This window comes from Arachis hypogaea, chromosome 14 (assembly GCF_003086295.3).
Source record: "Arachis hypogaea cultivar Tifrunner chromosome 14, arahy.Tifrunner.gnm2.J5K5, whole genome shotgun sequence".
Taxonomy (NCBI): Eukaryota; Viridiplantae; Streptophyta; class Magnoliopsida; order Fabales; family Fabaceae; genus Arachis; species Arachis hypogaea.
The window spans coordinates 141,969,482-141,985,737 of record NC_092049.1 but is presented as its reverse complement, the minus strand read 5'-3'; the positions used below and the strand labels follow the sequence as shown (position 1 = coordinate 141,985,737).

General features: G+C 39.1%; 1 protein-coding gene and 1 pseudogene across 4 annotated transcripts in view; both read left to right on the top strand.

Annotated features, from left to right (window-relative positions):
- The window catches only part of LOC112798159 (heat shock cognate 70 kDa protein 2-like), a 200,987-nt gene that overhangs the window by 118,256 nt on the left and 66,475 nt on the right, over positions 1 to 16,256 (top strand). Inside the window, exon 1 of one of the 4 annotated variants that reach the window (XM_072215639.1) lies at positions 14,172 to 14,229. The exons of the other annotated variants lie outside the window; for them this stretch is intronic. The gene's annotated coding sequence lies outside the window, so the exon portion shown is untranslated. Of the gene's footprint in view, positions 1 to 14,171; positions 14,230 to 16,256 lie in introns of those variants that run through there. 4 annotated transcript variants of the gene reach the window in all.
- Positions 13,940 to 16,034, top strand: LOC112798161 (heat shock 70 kDa protein 4-like; annotated as a pseudogene).

Here is a 16,256-nt window from a genome sequence, read left to right as displayed (position 1 = left end):
TCGATATAACTTGTATGATAAACTTTACTTTAAAATATATATATATATATATATATATATTAATGAATATAATATATTTTTTATATAAATAATTAAAAAAATCTAATAATTAATTTATTATTTTGTTGATTTTAATTCTATTTAAATATATTTTATTATTTTTAGAAATTTTTTTTAAAAAAATTTAATAATATGTGACGAATAATATCAAATAAATTATATAAAAACTAATTAAAATATAACACAAAAACATCTTTAGTAAAAAGATGAAATCAACATCTTATTTAAATGATCCCCTTAATTGTTTGTGGGTCAGGTACGACGATGCAGACATCAAAACAGGATTCTACATATTTAATAACATGTCGGTGGGTAATGAGGTGGTAGTGGGTAGCGTCATAGAACTTGTTTCGGGTAATGAAGATGTTACTATTAAGGTAGCGTTTGGTGGAGAAATAGAGATGGAAAGACTGAGATGGAGAGACAAAGATTAAGAAACAGGAATTGAAATAAATTTCAGTATTCTGTTTGTTACAAAATGGGAGACAGAAATTGAAATAACAATGAAACTCTAATTTAATTTGTACAAAGGGTAAAATTGGAATTAATTAATTGAAATGAAAGTATTTTAGATATAAAATGTTATTAAAGTTTTAGTCTTTATCTCTAAAAATTTCAGTCCCTTGTGTCCCTACTTTTTGGAGGTACTGAAATACTGAAATTTTAGAGACAGACACATAAATTTTAGTATCAGTCTTTGAACTAACAAACATGATACTGAATCTCAATCTCTCAATCTCTGTCTCAATACCTCAAAACAAAAGCTACCTTTAGCGACATGCTTTTGGATGCTACAAAGTATTGGGCACTTTCCAATGATACTCTTAAACTTAACAGCTCAACGCTAGAGGATGGTATAATGGACTGGTGTGAATGTTTTTTATTTTTTATTTTTTATTTTTTTCTTAATACATTACCTCTTTACCGTCTTGCCACATTTTTTTTGGGTTCATTGATAAAAAAATTGATTTAATGTTTTTTAAATTAAAAATTAGTAGTGTCTAATGCGTAAAGAAGATTTTTTTTTTAATAAAAAAGTAAGGAGAATATATAAAAGAATATTTTGTTTTTCTCTGAATTCTTTTCTAAATACTTTACACGAATATGAGGTTTAAGAGGTCGAATTGGACCGATTCTATTACCTTTAATCCAATAAAAAATAATGTAATACTTATGTTAATATATAAGAAAAAGATAAATAAAAAAAAAAAAAGTAATAGTTGCGAAAGTCAATCCTCAACAAGGTTTTTCAAAACCAAATTGGGTATCATACTAATCTAATTAATGACATATTGATTGAGAAGTTCAATCAATTGAATCATATTGATTTAGACGTTCAACCAATTCAATTATATAGTCTAATCCAAATAATTAAATTATAATAAAATAATTTATAAAATAAAAAATAAAACATAAAAATATACTTATATTTTAATATAAATATTAAAAATGCACTTTAAAATATAATAATCAAAGTCTTAAAATCTCATTTAAATAAAACACAAGAATACTACCACGCTAAATTGGTTTACCAATGGATATTACGATGGTCTTTATAGAAGCGGAGTTTAAGCCGCCATCAATAAAATTAATTTAAAGAAACGCAACGTTTTGATACCATTGATAAGTTATTTTACCGATAGTTAAACCATCAGTAATGGATGAATACGAATTTAAAATTCGTGCCTCTTTTCTCTTCCCCCTCCCATTTCAGCAATCTCTTCCTCTCTCACTACCCGCACTTTCTCTCTACAATTTCTCACTCCACGAAACTTCGATTAACATTAGGTTACACCATTGTAACCGCGATGAGTTTCTCTTCAATTTAATTGGTTTAGGTTTTTTGATTAGTTGAGTTTTTCTATTCATTTTTTAGTGTTCTTATTTTTTTATCTTGAGTTCCCAAATGTGATTTTTTCAGATTCTTAGTGGCTTTAGGGACATTGCTGCTGTCGCTACTACAATGCGGGAATTGTTCGATTATTTTTACTATTTTTAACAAGCTTAATAATTTAATTTGTCCAATTAGATTAGTATTTATTTATTTAATTATATTTTTATTGCTATTAAACTTAATTAAACCTAAAACTTATAAATAATATAAGTGAAAGAATTTTTTAAATTGAAAAAGTATTTACTTTGGCAATATTAAATGTTTAGGATAAAGATTTAAACTCGTATAATAGATTTATAGAATGGAAGAGACGAAATAATTATGTGTAAAGGTAGCATAGAAATTCTTCCGATTTGCTATAAAATTTGTTTATGTTTACTCCATATTTGTTTGTGAGCTGGAAATAAGGTGATTAGAATGGTTAGAATTAAATAGTGTATTTAATTTGTAAATTATATGATGATTAGTTTATATTGTGTAAATATATTGCTAATATATTAAAATATAATATGGAATTGAAATTTGATAAATTGGAGGTTCTAATTGTAGAAAAAATTTTGCCGGCTTCTACTGGCCAATTCTATAGAAGGAAGCGGCCGAGTTCGTCAAAACGTGCCCTCTATGTCAGAAGTACGCCAATTTCTACATCGCTCCACCTGAAGAGCTCATTTGCGTCACCTTACCCTGGCCGTTCGTAAAGTGGGAGCTCGACCTCCTCGGGCCATTCCCCCAGGGATCATGGCAAGTCAAATTCCTTATTGTAGGAATAGATTACTTCACAAAGTGGATCGAGGCAGAGCCACTGGCCGCCGCCACCGCCTAGAGAAGCCGGAAGTTTCTGTATGGAAACATCGTCAAAAGGTTTGGGGTTCCCACTCCATCACCACGGACAATGGGACACAATTCACCGACACGGGCTTCAGAAACCTGGTCGCTGACTTAAAAAATCAAGCATCAGTTCACCTTGGTGAAACACCCACAAGCCAATGGACAGACAGAAGCTACCAACAAAGTCATATTGGCCGGGTTAAAGCGTCGATTATAGGACGCGAAGGGAGCCTGGGCTGAAGAGCTCCCCCAAGTCCTTTGGGCATATCGGACGACGCCACACTCAACCACCGGGAAATCACCCTTCCGACTTGCTTACGGAATGGAGGCAATGATCCCCATAGAAGTAGATGAAAGATCCCCTAGGGTGATCTTCTACAATGAGGACACCAACTCCGGAGCACAAAAGGAAGAACTCGACCTGCTTCTAGAAGTTCGAGAAAGAGCTCGGATCAGAGAGGAAGCCATGAAGCATCGAATGGTCTCAAGGTACAACCGGAAGGTAATCCAACGAAGCTTCGCTACCAACGACCTCATCCTAGTCCAAAGACATCGGAGTAGGTCGGTCAGGAGAGGGAAAGCTAGCAACTAACTGGAAAGGACCATACTGGATTACGGAAGTACTAGAAAAATGTTACTACAAGGTGGCCGACCTCCAAGGGCGGGAGCTCCCGAGGTCATGGACGCCTATAACCTAAGAAGGTACTATAGCTAGAAAAAGGTCTTGAGCTAAGGTGTGCTCTTTTTCCTACTAAAGGATTTTTTAATGAGGCACTAGGCCAAGACCTCAAGGTTTCCCGACTTGCAGGGTAGCCCCACACATGTACATACTCTTAGTTACGCTTTTAATTAATTGCATTTTATTTTAATAAACATAGAGATTCCCTAAAAAAGTTTCCTACCAAGACGCATTAATTTATGCTCGAAAAAACGCAAAATTCATCGTCCGACCAAAAAAGGTCGGCAAGGTGAAGCGACAAGGCCAAAATTAATGTGAGAAGTTATAAAAGCAACCCGTATAAAGTGGCCTGATGAGGTCGGATGAAAAAGGGGTTGCAAAAAATAACTTGAAAAGGTCCGACAGAGAAGTCAGACTAGCTAAAGGATCACTAAAAAGGGAACAGGGCCTTCCTAACCAGGCGAAGGTCGAAAAAGGTTGAAAAACCTGGTATCAAAATTGCTGAGCTAAAAGGTAGGAGTCTGAAAAGGACACCAGTTAAAAAGCAAAAGTAGTCACAAACCCAAACAAGGCTAAAAGGTCGTCCAAATAAACTAAAAGGTAAAAGGTTCAGAACAGAACACTACTTAGAAAGTTATTGGAAACCGACTAAAAGATAAACATTAAAGACTCAAAGGTTACCCAACGGCAACCCAAGAGCGAAAATGTTTTGATTAAAAACTAAGAAGTTGCTAGAAAGCAACTGCAAGTGTCAGAGAACTACTAAAAAAGTTACAATATAAAGAGTTTAAAGGTCCACAAGTCGAACCATACCAACACATGACCAAAAGAGCAATAAAAAAGAGATGTCAAAAGGGATCCGGCTTCGCCCCCGTCGCCACATCCTGAGGAGCTGGATGAATGACTGAAATCGGGACAGCTTCGACGACACCATTCGGGCCATTCAAGATCTCCACGTCGGGGTCTGCCTCAGGTCGGGATGTCTCAGCAGAAGGGGCTATAGAAGCCTTGGCCGTTGAGTCAAAAGGAGAAACCTCATCATTGTCAGGGGCAGGCACAATCTTGCCATCCTCCACAATGTTGTCCATGCTAAATAAGGTGAGGTCCGCGTCAGGAGCAAGAACCCGGACCTGAACTTTCAAATTCTCGTACCGAGCCATCATGCCATTCATTATGTGGCCTTGCAGCTCGGCGTAATCATCATAAGAAGACTGGAGTTTTTCCTTAACCTCCAGAAGCTCACCATAAGTCCGAATGTAGCTCTCATTGGCATTCTTCGCCATATCTTCAGCCAAGTTGGCAGCCGCCTCCGCCGCAGTAGCCCGAGCCTTTTCCTTCTCCAAATACAACTCCAGCCCAACATTTTTTGCCTTTAGCTCAAGTCTCAACCCCTCTACCCTCTCGTAATCAGCCTTAGCCCTCCCAAGAAAGGCGTTGGTAGCATTGATAGGGGACTTTTTGAACTCCCTCGACAACGCTGCACCGAGATTAGCCATCTGAATACTGTTGCTAGATATAGAATCAAGATGTTTAAGGATAGACACATCATCAGTTGGAACAAACCCATATGGAGCGATGTGCTCCGCAGCAAAGGTTACGCCATCAAAATCCTTATCATCGAGGTTGTAAGCACCATCAGTTCTTTGCCTTTTGGGAGAAGGCCCAGATGAAGAAGGGGAAGAGATAGCACCAGAATTCGCCAGAGGTGGGTCAGTAGAGGCCACCCGAACGTGTGAGGTCGGAATAATCTTCCTCAGACCTTGAGGTCCCGAGTCCGGCTTCTTCAGTGGGACCTGGGAAGAACCCTCCCCCGACGTCTTTCTCTGTAAGTTTTAGGCGGCCACCGTTTTCTTGGTCTTACGAAGGACCTTCATCGAATCAGAGCTGGCAACCATCTTTGAAAAAAGGAATCACAAAAATCGTTATATAGTGGAATATGACAAACAAACGACAGTAAAAAATTCTTTGTAAGAAGTCGGGCGCTACCTAGCTCGGAATGAAAAAGAGCAGGATCCCCTAAAAACTTCTTTGTATCCAAATGAGGAGGCTCCCCCCAGTTCTCCTCCAAAACACCCACAAAGGCCCTCTCTACCTCATCAAGACTCTCTAAAGAATACGTAAGAACTACAGGGTTTTCTTGCCACCAAAAGGGAAAGAGAGGTTCCTTGTTCTCATCAAGAAAAAAGGGGTGAACACCATCTACAGCCCAAACTTTGAAGTAGAAGTTTTTAAAATCATGAAAGAAGTCATCATAAATGGAAAAGACCTTTTTACCTTGGGTAGCCCGGAAAGAGATCCAAGAAGCCTTCTTCTTGGCCGCCCCGGGCTTGGTCAGCACAAACAAATAAAGGAATAGACAAAGGGAAGGTCGGACACCTAACTCCTGACACAGTAACTGAAAAATCTTCATGAAAGCCCAAGAGTTGGGATGAAGCTGAGATGGGTCAAGCTTGCAGTTCCAAAGGAGGTCGGTCTCAAACTCAGTAAAAGGAAGGGTAATACCTAACTTGGTAAAAAAGCAATCATACGCATAGAAGAATGGACGCTCGGCCCTACTTAAAGGAGAAAAACTGACCCTCTCCTCAGGATCAGGTGACACCAACTCATAATATTTCTCATCTTCCCTATTCCCACAAATCCTATGAAACCTCCTAAATTTTTCATAATATTCTCGATCTACTACAGTAACACACCCTAACACTACAGAATCTAACCAGTCAGCCATACCAGGAGGGACCTTTGTGGACATCTCAACAATATTTCTATGAGAAGACATAGAAACTACACCTACAGCAAAAAAATAAAGAGGCGTCACTACCAAACAACTCAGCCAAAACAAGAAAGCGAGGAAACAAAGAAAATCGAAAAAGATCAAAGAAAATGACCAAAGAAAATCGAAAGCCCTAGCCCTAACCTTTTTCAGCAACAACAACATGAAAAGATCAAAACTTTGAACAAAAACAGAAGCATGCAGCAGAAATAGAACATCAAGCAGAAAGGATCGCAACCATGAAAAAGAATACGAAATGCACGAAGCAAAGTACCAACCTAAAAAGAGAAGAAGTAGTAGCGACGAAACGTGCAGTAAAACCACGAACGATCCACACCAATAAGCGCCTCGAAGCTTTCAAGGAAAGGAAAAAACTTGGGGCAAATTAACAAAATAAAGGAAGGTTTTTTCTCTCAGAAAGCAAAAGAAAGTAGATGGAAGCAAGAAACTGAAGAAAGCAAGAAACTGAACCCCTTTGATTTCAAACAAAATGCAAAGAAGGAAACAAAACGACAAAGGAGTAAAAGCCCAAAATTAATAGGCTTTAAAAGCGCTTGCATGAACCCAAGAAACTAACGCACTCGAGAATCGTGCAACATTTAAAGAGCAAAAGAAAAAACGCTTCGCATTTCGAAATAGCATTAAAGATGCAAAAAGCCCGCCCGAATGGAACAACAGCACCTCCGACACGATCAACAAAGAAGATGCTTGAACACGACTTCCCCAAAGAGGTCGAAGCTCAGAGATGAGTATAACCTCAGGGAGAGGTCGAAGCTCAAGCAGGGGCACTGTTCATACACTGATCCGAGATATAAGGGTCGGGTTGGTCGAAAGACAAAGGGACCGACCTCTTTAAAGGTTGGTCCACTACCGACCTCTTCACAGAGAGCTCGGAAGATCGCCACGGAGGTCCAAAGAGGCCCAAAAAAAAGGACCACCTCTTACTAAGATACGGATGGCAAAAGATATGATCTCACCCACGAAAAGATAAGATAAGATAACAAACTTATCTCAAAGGGAGATCGTCACACACCACTATAAATACACTGGAGCACCCAGGTATAACTCATACTTAAATTCTACAAAAAGCCTGCCTAAAGCCCATACTGACTTAAGCATTGGAGTCTCTTGCAGGTACCACCACCCCCCGGTGATCAAAGACCAGCAGCATCCCGAGCTCCAACAAGTCTGACAGGACAGGCTTAACCAGACCAGAAGATCTCGCCCGAGATCGACCTCAACGTTTCAGGTAACCCTCAGAACAGGGACTCTCTATATTTCTGCATGAAAGTCTGGATGTCATGTCTCAGCTTTGCCAACCTCTATGGTGGGAAGAATTTGGTTAAGAACTTATTGATCAAATCATCCCATGTTGCTATGCTCTCCTTTGGTTGAGTTTTGAGCCATTGTTTGGCTCAGTCCCTTACAGCGAATGAGAACAACCTCAATCGATAAGCTTCAGTAGAGACACCATTAGATTTGATTGTGTCAAAAATTTGCAAGAAGATGGAGATGAATAAATTGGGATCTTCTTGAGGGATCCTATTGAATTGACAATTTTGTTGCACCAAGGTGATGAGTTGAGACTTCAATTCAAAGTTGTTTGCCACTATAGCGAGTGCTACTATGATACTTCCACAATTTCCAGAAGTGGACTTGGTGAAAGACCCTAAGGTCCTTCTTGCATTGGCATTAGGATTGTTGTTGTTATTATCTGTCATGTTGCTCTCTAGTTCTTCTTCAATTTCTTCTATAACCCCTTTTTTCTAGCTTGCTTTCTCAATCACCAGATGATTAGTTCAATTTTAAGATCAAATTGGAAAGGCTCTTGTTCTTGGTTGTCCTGCATAAACACCAAAACACCAAGAAAAATTAGAATTCCCTATGTCAAAGTGAAGAAAATTTCCAGTGAGGTAAACAAAAAAAAAATAAAAAAAGGTCTAATTTAGGTAATCAATTAACTGATTTGTTGTTAATCTCAATTAATCCCCAGCAACGGCGCCAAAAATTTGATGAGGAATTTTACAAAACCACAAACTATCAGCAAGTGCACCGAATCATATCAAGTAATACCACGGTGAGTGGGTTATCGTTCCCACGAGGATTAACAGACTAAGCAAGTGATTAGTTAACAGCAATGTAAACAAAGCAAGCAGTCATTGAGTAGAAAGAGTGATAAGATTAAAACGTTAATATTTTCAGAGATGTTGAAACTTCTGAACAAATGCTTCTCACTAGCTACCTTGATCATGTCATCATGCAGACATGTTTCTACGGTAAACCATGGTTAATCAAATCTCAATTCCTTAAAAGTTCAATTTCTCTTAATCTTAACAAATGTTCAATTCTTTAAACAATCTGTTATGATAAGAGGTTACGCATAATATCCAGTTTAACACTGTATAATTCTTCAAGATTAATTCTGGTTTGATTAGATGTTACTTATCAAAATTAGTTTCAAAACTTATAGAATTTTGAGAAAAAGTTTCAAACACACATTCAGTTAATCAGCTTTTCCAAGTTTTAAAACAGAATTGAATCAGACTTGAGTTATTTTCCAATATACTCAAGTCCTTATAACGAAGAACAGAAACCAATTCTTAGAAAACATCAATGCAATAATCAAAGATAGAAAAGTAATAACATTAATTCATCGAAAATCAACAAAGCTCCTAACTTTAACAGAGAATATTAGTTGCCCATGATGCAAAACATAAAATTAGGGTTCCAAAGTATGCGGGAGTAATCAGCTCCCCTTCAAGGTTTTCTAAAAATCCTTAAATACTGCAAAACAAAACCTAAGAATCAAAATTAATTAAAACAAAATCTCATAATCTCTTTTCCTAATTAGCTTCCACAAATTAAGAGTGATTTCTTGAGGTTGAGGCCCAATCTTTGGTGCTTGATTGTTTGATTGTTTCCTTAAGATTTGTGGGCTTAAATTAAGTTTTGGACTTAAAGTGCACCTCCAAGGGCTTCGATTGGCTCAACGTGGGACATGGGTGATGACCACATGCGACATGGATGTCTGGAGAAGGTCGGACGTCCCTGGGCTTAAGCCCAACGTGGGACGTGAGAGGGGTGATGTGTGACGTCCTTGATAGGAGAAGGGTGGACATGCTAGCTTCACGCCCAACGTGGGACATGACTCCCCACGTTGGACGTCTTCGATGGTGGAGGAGGTTGGATGTCCCACATCCTTGTATGCTTGCAAACCAACATGGGACGTGACTGAGGGACGTGCGACATCTTTGAGAGGGAGAGGAGTGAAGCCATTGACTTTAGGCCCACATGGGACGTGACTCCCCTACTTTGGACGTTTTCGATGGGAGAAGGAGGGACCGTGGCTGGACGTGCAACGTAGGAGTTGAACGTGGCATGCCTTCAACGACATTCTAGAGGGGGCTTGCTGGCTTCATCCTCAACGTGGGACGTGACTCCCCATGTTGGACGTCTTCGAGCGTGGAGGAATGGAGGCTCCTGGGTACAACCCCAACGTGGGACGTGACTCCCCACGTTGGACGTCTTCATTGCTAGGAGGAAGGACGTGCGATGTGGATCCTCCATGTGCAACATCTTCGAACTCTTGGAGGCTGGGTCTTTTACCTTCAAGACCAATGTGGGATGTTGGGCTCCCCAATGGCGTTCTATAGGAAGTATTTCCCAGAGTCGGTGAGAGAAGCTAAGGAGTTAGAGCTTATGCAGCTGAAGTAAGGCTCGTTGTCTGTGGCCGAATACACTAGTAGGTTCGAGGAACTCTGTAGATTTTCTAGGGTATGTCAAGGTGCCCTAGAGTCCTATAAGAGTTGGAAGTGCGTTAAATATCAAGGAGGCTTGGAGGATAACATTATGACTGCTATGACTCCTTTGGAGATTCGAATCTTTTCCGAGCTTGTGAACAAGGCAATGGTGGTGGAAGACTGTGCCAAGAAGGAAGCTGAGGCGAGAGGAAATCATAGTTATACTAACAACCGAGCTCGTGATGATTACCTTGGACCAAGGGGATAGAAATTTAAGAGAAATGGTGAAGCGAAGTGGTCAAGAGCTTACTCCCTTGATTTGAGGTGTCAGGAGTGTGGGAACTACCATCCGAATAAGCCATGCCGGTTGGGTATGAAACTATGCTACAAGTGTGGTGCACCGGGACATTTGGTTAGAGATTGTCCACATCGAGGAACACATGAGGCAGGTCAATCACAACAACAGGGTTGAGGTAATTATGAAGCCGGTAACCAAACCTTAACTTATTTTCATAGTATAGAATATCGCCGTTCGTGATATCAGAACTTAGAGTTGCATCGGGGGGAAACGAATGGGGAAAAGAAGATTCTTTTATATGTAGCCGAAATCAGAGTGACACAGTGAAAGGTGTGTGGGAAGGCAACTCGGAGACGGAGATGTACTACCTTTATTCGTTTGCTTACGATTCGAATTTTGGGGACAAAGTTCCTTTTTAGGAGGGGAGAGTGTAAGAACCATAATTTCAATCGACTGTTTAGAGGATATAAAATAATAATTTAATCGCCCGAAATAGGTTCGAGAAATTAGACATCTTAATTGCAATTTAACGGTGAGATTCGAATTCATGAATTTTTCTGAGTGGAAAAATGTAATTTTCAGCAGAAAATTGCGTAAAAACGCGTACCGGTAAACCAACCGGAAGTACTGGCTTAAGTCTGTCAGGTACTGTGCGTGTATGATAAAAATAGTAGAAAAAGTTAGGAAATAAATTAAAGTTGAAAACCGGGCGCTAATTTTAAAGGTTTGGCCCAAAGTTGGGCCAAACGAGCTAAAAACGCTAACAAGTTGGACCGGGCCAAAGTTTGGCCCAAGTCCAACATATAAAGGAACACTTAATGAGCTTTTCAGCTCATAAACTTCACAAACACACAGACACACACAACTGCATTGAGAGGAGAGGGAGAAGAAAGAGCACTAATAAGAAGTTGCAAAAATATTTGGCAACAGCTTGGGAGTTGTTAACTTCTTTTTGAAAAGCTTCCTTGGTTCATATCCCAAGGGTCCAGAACGAGATCGCCAATGAGTTAGCCCAAATTGCTTCAAGATATAGAATCGGCGCAGAAACATTAAAAAACTTGACCAGTATCCATCAAATTTTGGTGCCTGCAGATGAAGGAAAGTTTTGTGTGTAGGCGAATGGGAAGATGATGATTGGAGGAAGCCCATTGCTGAGTATTTAAAGAATCCTAGCATGCCAGTCGATAGAAAGATAAACTTGCGAGCAATGAATTTTGTCTTGATGGCTGATGAGTTGTATAAGAAAGGAATCGGCGGGAGTCTTTCAAGATGTCTAAGTCAAGAGGATAAAGACATTGCTCTAGGAGAAGTCCATAAAGGCATATGTGGTGCTCATCAGGCTGGGATGAAAATGAAATGGGTACTATATCGAAATCATGTCTATTGGCCCTCCATGATCAAAGATTGTATCGAATATGCAAAGGCGTGTCAAGAATGTCAAAGGCATGGGTCCATACAACAGATCCCAGCGTCTGAGTTACATTCGATTATTAAGCCATGGCCGTTTAGAGGTTGGGCTCTGGATCTTATTGGATTAATTCATCCCCCTTCATCGAAACAGGTGTGTGGACTGACTGGATTGTTAGTGAAGACAACTCTCATGCCAGGTGAGAGGACTTCAGTGGGGATTTTCTTATCCCTCCAGCCTTTAGGTACTTTCTTCTTAGTACCTTTGTTTTCAGTGCTTGACAATGGCTGTCCAACACCAAACTTAGAGTTGGTGTTTGGGGGTTCTGTATATCCTTGCACTGAGAGAGAAGGTTGGAACACTAGGTGTTGCACAACTGTTTCTCTTTTGTCAGGAGGAGAGTTAGGGCTAGACATCTTAAACAAGATGTGATCCTCTCATAACTGTAGAATCAGCTCTCCCTTTGCCACATCAATGATGGCATTGGCAATGGCTAGGAAGGGTCTTCTAAGGATGATGGATTCATCCTCTTCCTCTCCAGTATCCAGAATTATGAAATCAGCAGGGATGTAAAGGTTTTCAACCTTTACTAAGACATCCTCTACCAGTCCATAAGACTTTTCATGGACTTGTCTACCATCTCTAATGAAATTCTTGCAGCTTGTACCTCAAAGATTTCCGATTTCTCCACTACAGAGAGTGGCATAAAGTTTATGCTTGAACCTAGGTCACACAGAGTCTTATCAAAGGTAATGGTGCCTATGGTGCAGGGAATCAGGAAGCGTTCGGGATTCGACAGCTTATGAGGTAGTTTCTGCTGAACCAAGGCAATGAGTTCCTTGGTGAGCACTGGAGGTTCTTCCTCTAATGGCTCTGTGCCAAATAACTTGGCATTCATCTTCATGAGGACTCCTAGGTAACGAGCAACCAGCTCTTCAAGAGTGACCTTAATCCATGATTTACAACAAGGCATTCAAGGGGACCTCTATAGTTTCCTCATGAGCCTTAGTTGCCTTCAGATCTTCAATAGGGAAGCCTTGGGTGGGCGTTGAACGTCCTTCCTTACTGGGCGTTCAACGCCAGTAATGGTGCTTAGTGTGAAGTTGTATAAATTTTTTATTGGAATGGCGCTTCAGTGTCATCATTATCTTAGAGTATAATTAAATTTAAGGTAGTTGTTGTAACAAGCCAGAACCACCCGCTAGCACGATATTGTCCGCTTTGGCACATAAGACCTCATGGTTTTGCCTTTGATGATAGGGATGATAGTTGAAGCCCCCACACTCACTCGTCAAAATGCGTCATGCTAGGGAGAGGTATCCACACCCTTATAAGGCATGCTTCGTTCCCCTCCCAACCGATGTGGGACCTTACAATCCACCCCCCTAAGGGAGCTCAGCGCCCTCGCTGGCACATCGATCCGGGCTCCGCCTCTGATACCATCTGTAACAACCTAGACCACCCGCTAGTACGATATTGTCTGCTTTAGCACACAAGGTCCGTTTGGGAAGTTTCAAAAGTAACTTTTTTGAACTTTTGACTTATGAAAAGTAATAGTATTAATGATTGGTACAATTTTCAAAACCAAACTGTAACTTCCTAAGAAGTTATTTAGGAGCTTATAGAGAAGTTAAAAAAAATGACTTCTTTCATAATACTACTACTTTTTATCACATTTTTATAAAATAAACACTTTTAGAACTAAAAATTCAAACACAAAATAATTTATTTATAAATTACTTTTAATATCGTCATTTATTGTTTAAGCTATTTTTTTAAAAGGAGCTTAATTAAGTGTTTATCCAAACTGGGCAATACTACGATAGTAGTGACACATCTTTGTTTTAATTAAAAAGCAAACATTAGTACATTAATGCAGCCTCCAAAAAGAGAGAAAGAATAAATGTAGTATGGTTTTCAAATGAAATGTTTGTATTTAAAACTGATTAGCTGCCTGGTTCCAATACTGTTGGGAATAGTTGCCAAAAGATAGTAATGGCAATACTTCAACAAAAAACAATGCAAAAAATTTAAAATTCGACAATGAACCGTCAGTACAATATCGTATCATATTATAAAAAATTTAGTTAACAAGTACGATGGTTAAAGGAGTAGAAATATTTTTTTAACTTGTAATAATACATTGTATTTAAAACCTCAAAAAAAAAAAGTCTATCAAAATTTTATACTTATGATATCAAGTTTCCTAGAGTAGAACTTTTAGACTTCTTCTGATAACATTCCATTCAGTTTGAAAGAACAATGGCCAAAAAATGTGAGGGACATGCAGTGGGAATAGACCTTGGAACAACATATTCTTGTGTTGCAGTGTGGAAGGAACAACATTCTCGAGCTGAGGTCATACCCAATGACCAAGGCAACAGGACAACTCCTTCTTACGTTGCTTTCACTCATAATCAAAGGTTGATTGGTGATGCTGCTAAGAACCAAGCTGCTATCAACTCTACCAACACTGTCTTTGGTAAGTATTTCATCTTTTTTTTTTTCGACATAAAAACCAATAATCATTCTCATTTTAAGTTCATTTTCCTGTATATTAGCCATGCAACTTATGTCATTAGTTGAGTTAATTGAAGTTAGTTAGTCATTTGCCATTTTATTAGTTTGCAAGTTAAAGACTGCGTATAAAAGGTCACTTTTACAAATTCTAAATTATCCATTGAAATCATTGTCTTTATTTCAATTTGTTAATTACTCTTAACAGATGCTAAGAGGATGATTGGTAGGAAATTTGCTGACCCCAATATTCAGAAAGATAAAGTATTGTGGCCATTCAAAGTCATTTCTGGTGCTAATGGCGAACCCATTGTTGTTGTTAAGTACAAGGGTCAGGAGAGACGCCTTTGTCCTGAGGAAATTTCAGCCATGATTCTTACAAAGATGCGTGAGACTGCAGAAGCATATTTAGGTTCACCTGTGGAGAATGCAGTTATTACTGTACCGGCCTACTTCAGTGACTCGCAGCGCAAAGCCACCAGAGATGCTGGTGCCATTGCTGGTCTCACTGTCATGAGGTTAATCAATGAACCTACTGCTGCAGCTATTGCTTATGGCCTTGATAAGGGAGCTGGTAACTGTTCTGCAGAGAGGAATGCTTTGATCTTCGACCTTGGAGGTGGTACTTTTGATGTAACCCTCCTTACCATCAAGGATAAGTTGTTTGAAGTTAAGGCCTCTGGTGGAAACACTCATCTTGGTGGAGAAGATTTTGATGACAGAATGTTGAACTACTTCATAGAGGAGTTCGAGAAGAAGAACAAAGTTGACATAAGTGGTGATTCAAGAGCATTGAGGAGGTTGAGAAACGAATGCGAAAGGGCGAAAAGAACACTCTCAAGCTCCATTGATGCGGTCATTGACATAGATGGTTTATTTAAGGGTATTGACTTCTCTTCATCAATTACTCAAGCTAAGTTTGAGGAACTCAACAAGGACCTCTTTGAAGAGTGTATTGAGATAGTAAAAGAATGTGTTACCAATGCTGGTGTAGACAAGAGTTGTATACATGAGGTTGTCCTTGTTGGTGGATCTTCTAGGATTCCAAAAGTACAACAACTACTGCAGGAATTCTTCCAAGGGAAAAATCTGTGCAAGGCACTTAATCCTGATGAAGCTGTTGCTTATGGAGCCGCCCTTCAGGCTGCTTTGTTAAGTGAAGGCTTTAAGAATGCTCCAAATGTGGTGATGTGCGATGTTACTCCGTTGTCACTTGGTATATGTGAAAAAGTAGATATTATGAGCATAGAAATTCCTAGGAATTCTAGTATTCCTATAAAGAAGAAAACTAAATACGGCACAGTTGTGGAAAACCAATCTTTTGCACGTGTTTTGGTTTATGAAGGTGAGAGGGCAAGAGCTAGTGATAACAACTTGCTGGGCCGATTTGTGCATTCTGGTATTCCTCCTGCTCCTCGAGGCCATCCTATTATGATATGCTTCAATATAGACGAAGATGGTATCTTAAATGTATCTGCTGAAGAAGAAACCACTGGTAAAAGCAACGAGATTACCATAACCAATGATAAAGGGCGAATGTCGGCTAAGGAAATTGCAAGATTAATTCAAGAAGCTAAAATTTATGAGGCTGAAGACAGAATTTCTTGAGAAGGATGGAGCAATGAATGATTTGGATGATTATGTTTACAAAATGAGAAAAGCTTTAGTAGATATGGAAATGGACAAGGAAAAGATCGGTGATGCAATTGTTAAGGCCAGGAGTTTGCTTGATGATCACAAAGAGCAGCATAAAAAAGATGTGTTTGAGAAGAATATGAAGGATCTTGAGTTATATTCTGAATCACTAAATGCAAATCTGAAGAATATGATATTATCTTAAACTATATTTTGAGTTGTTAATGGTTAAGATTATGTCCTTGAATTGTGTATGAAGATCACTTTGATCGTCTTTGATGAACATGATGTACCTAAAGCTAAGAAAAACTTGTAAACTATGGATTCAGCAGAAGTATGGAAGCAGTGGAGTGCCTTTTCTATATATTAGCACATGTCATTGTACATTAGGGAGATAATATATAAGTTTTAGGTTTGTGCATCAATT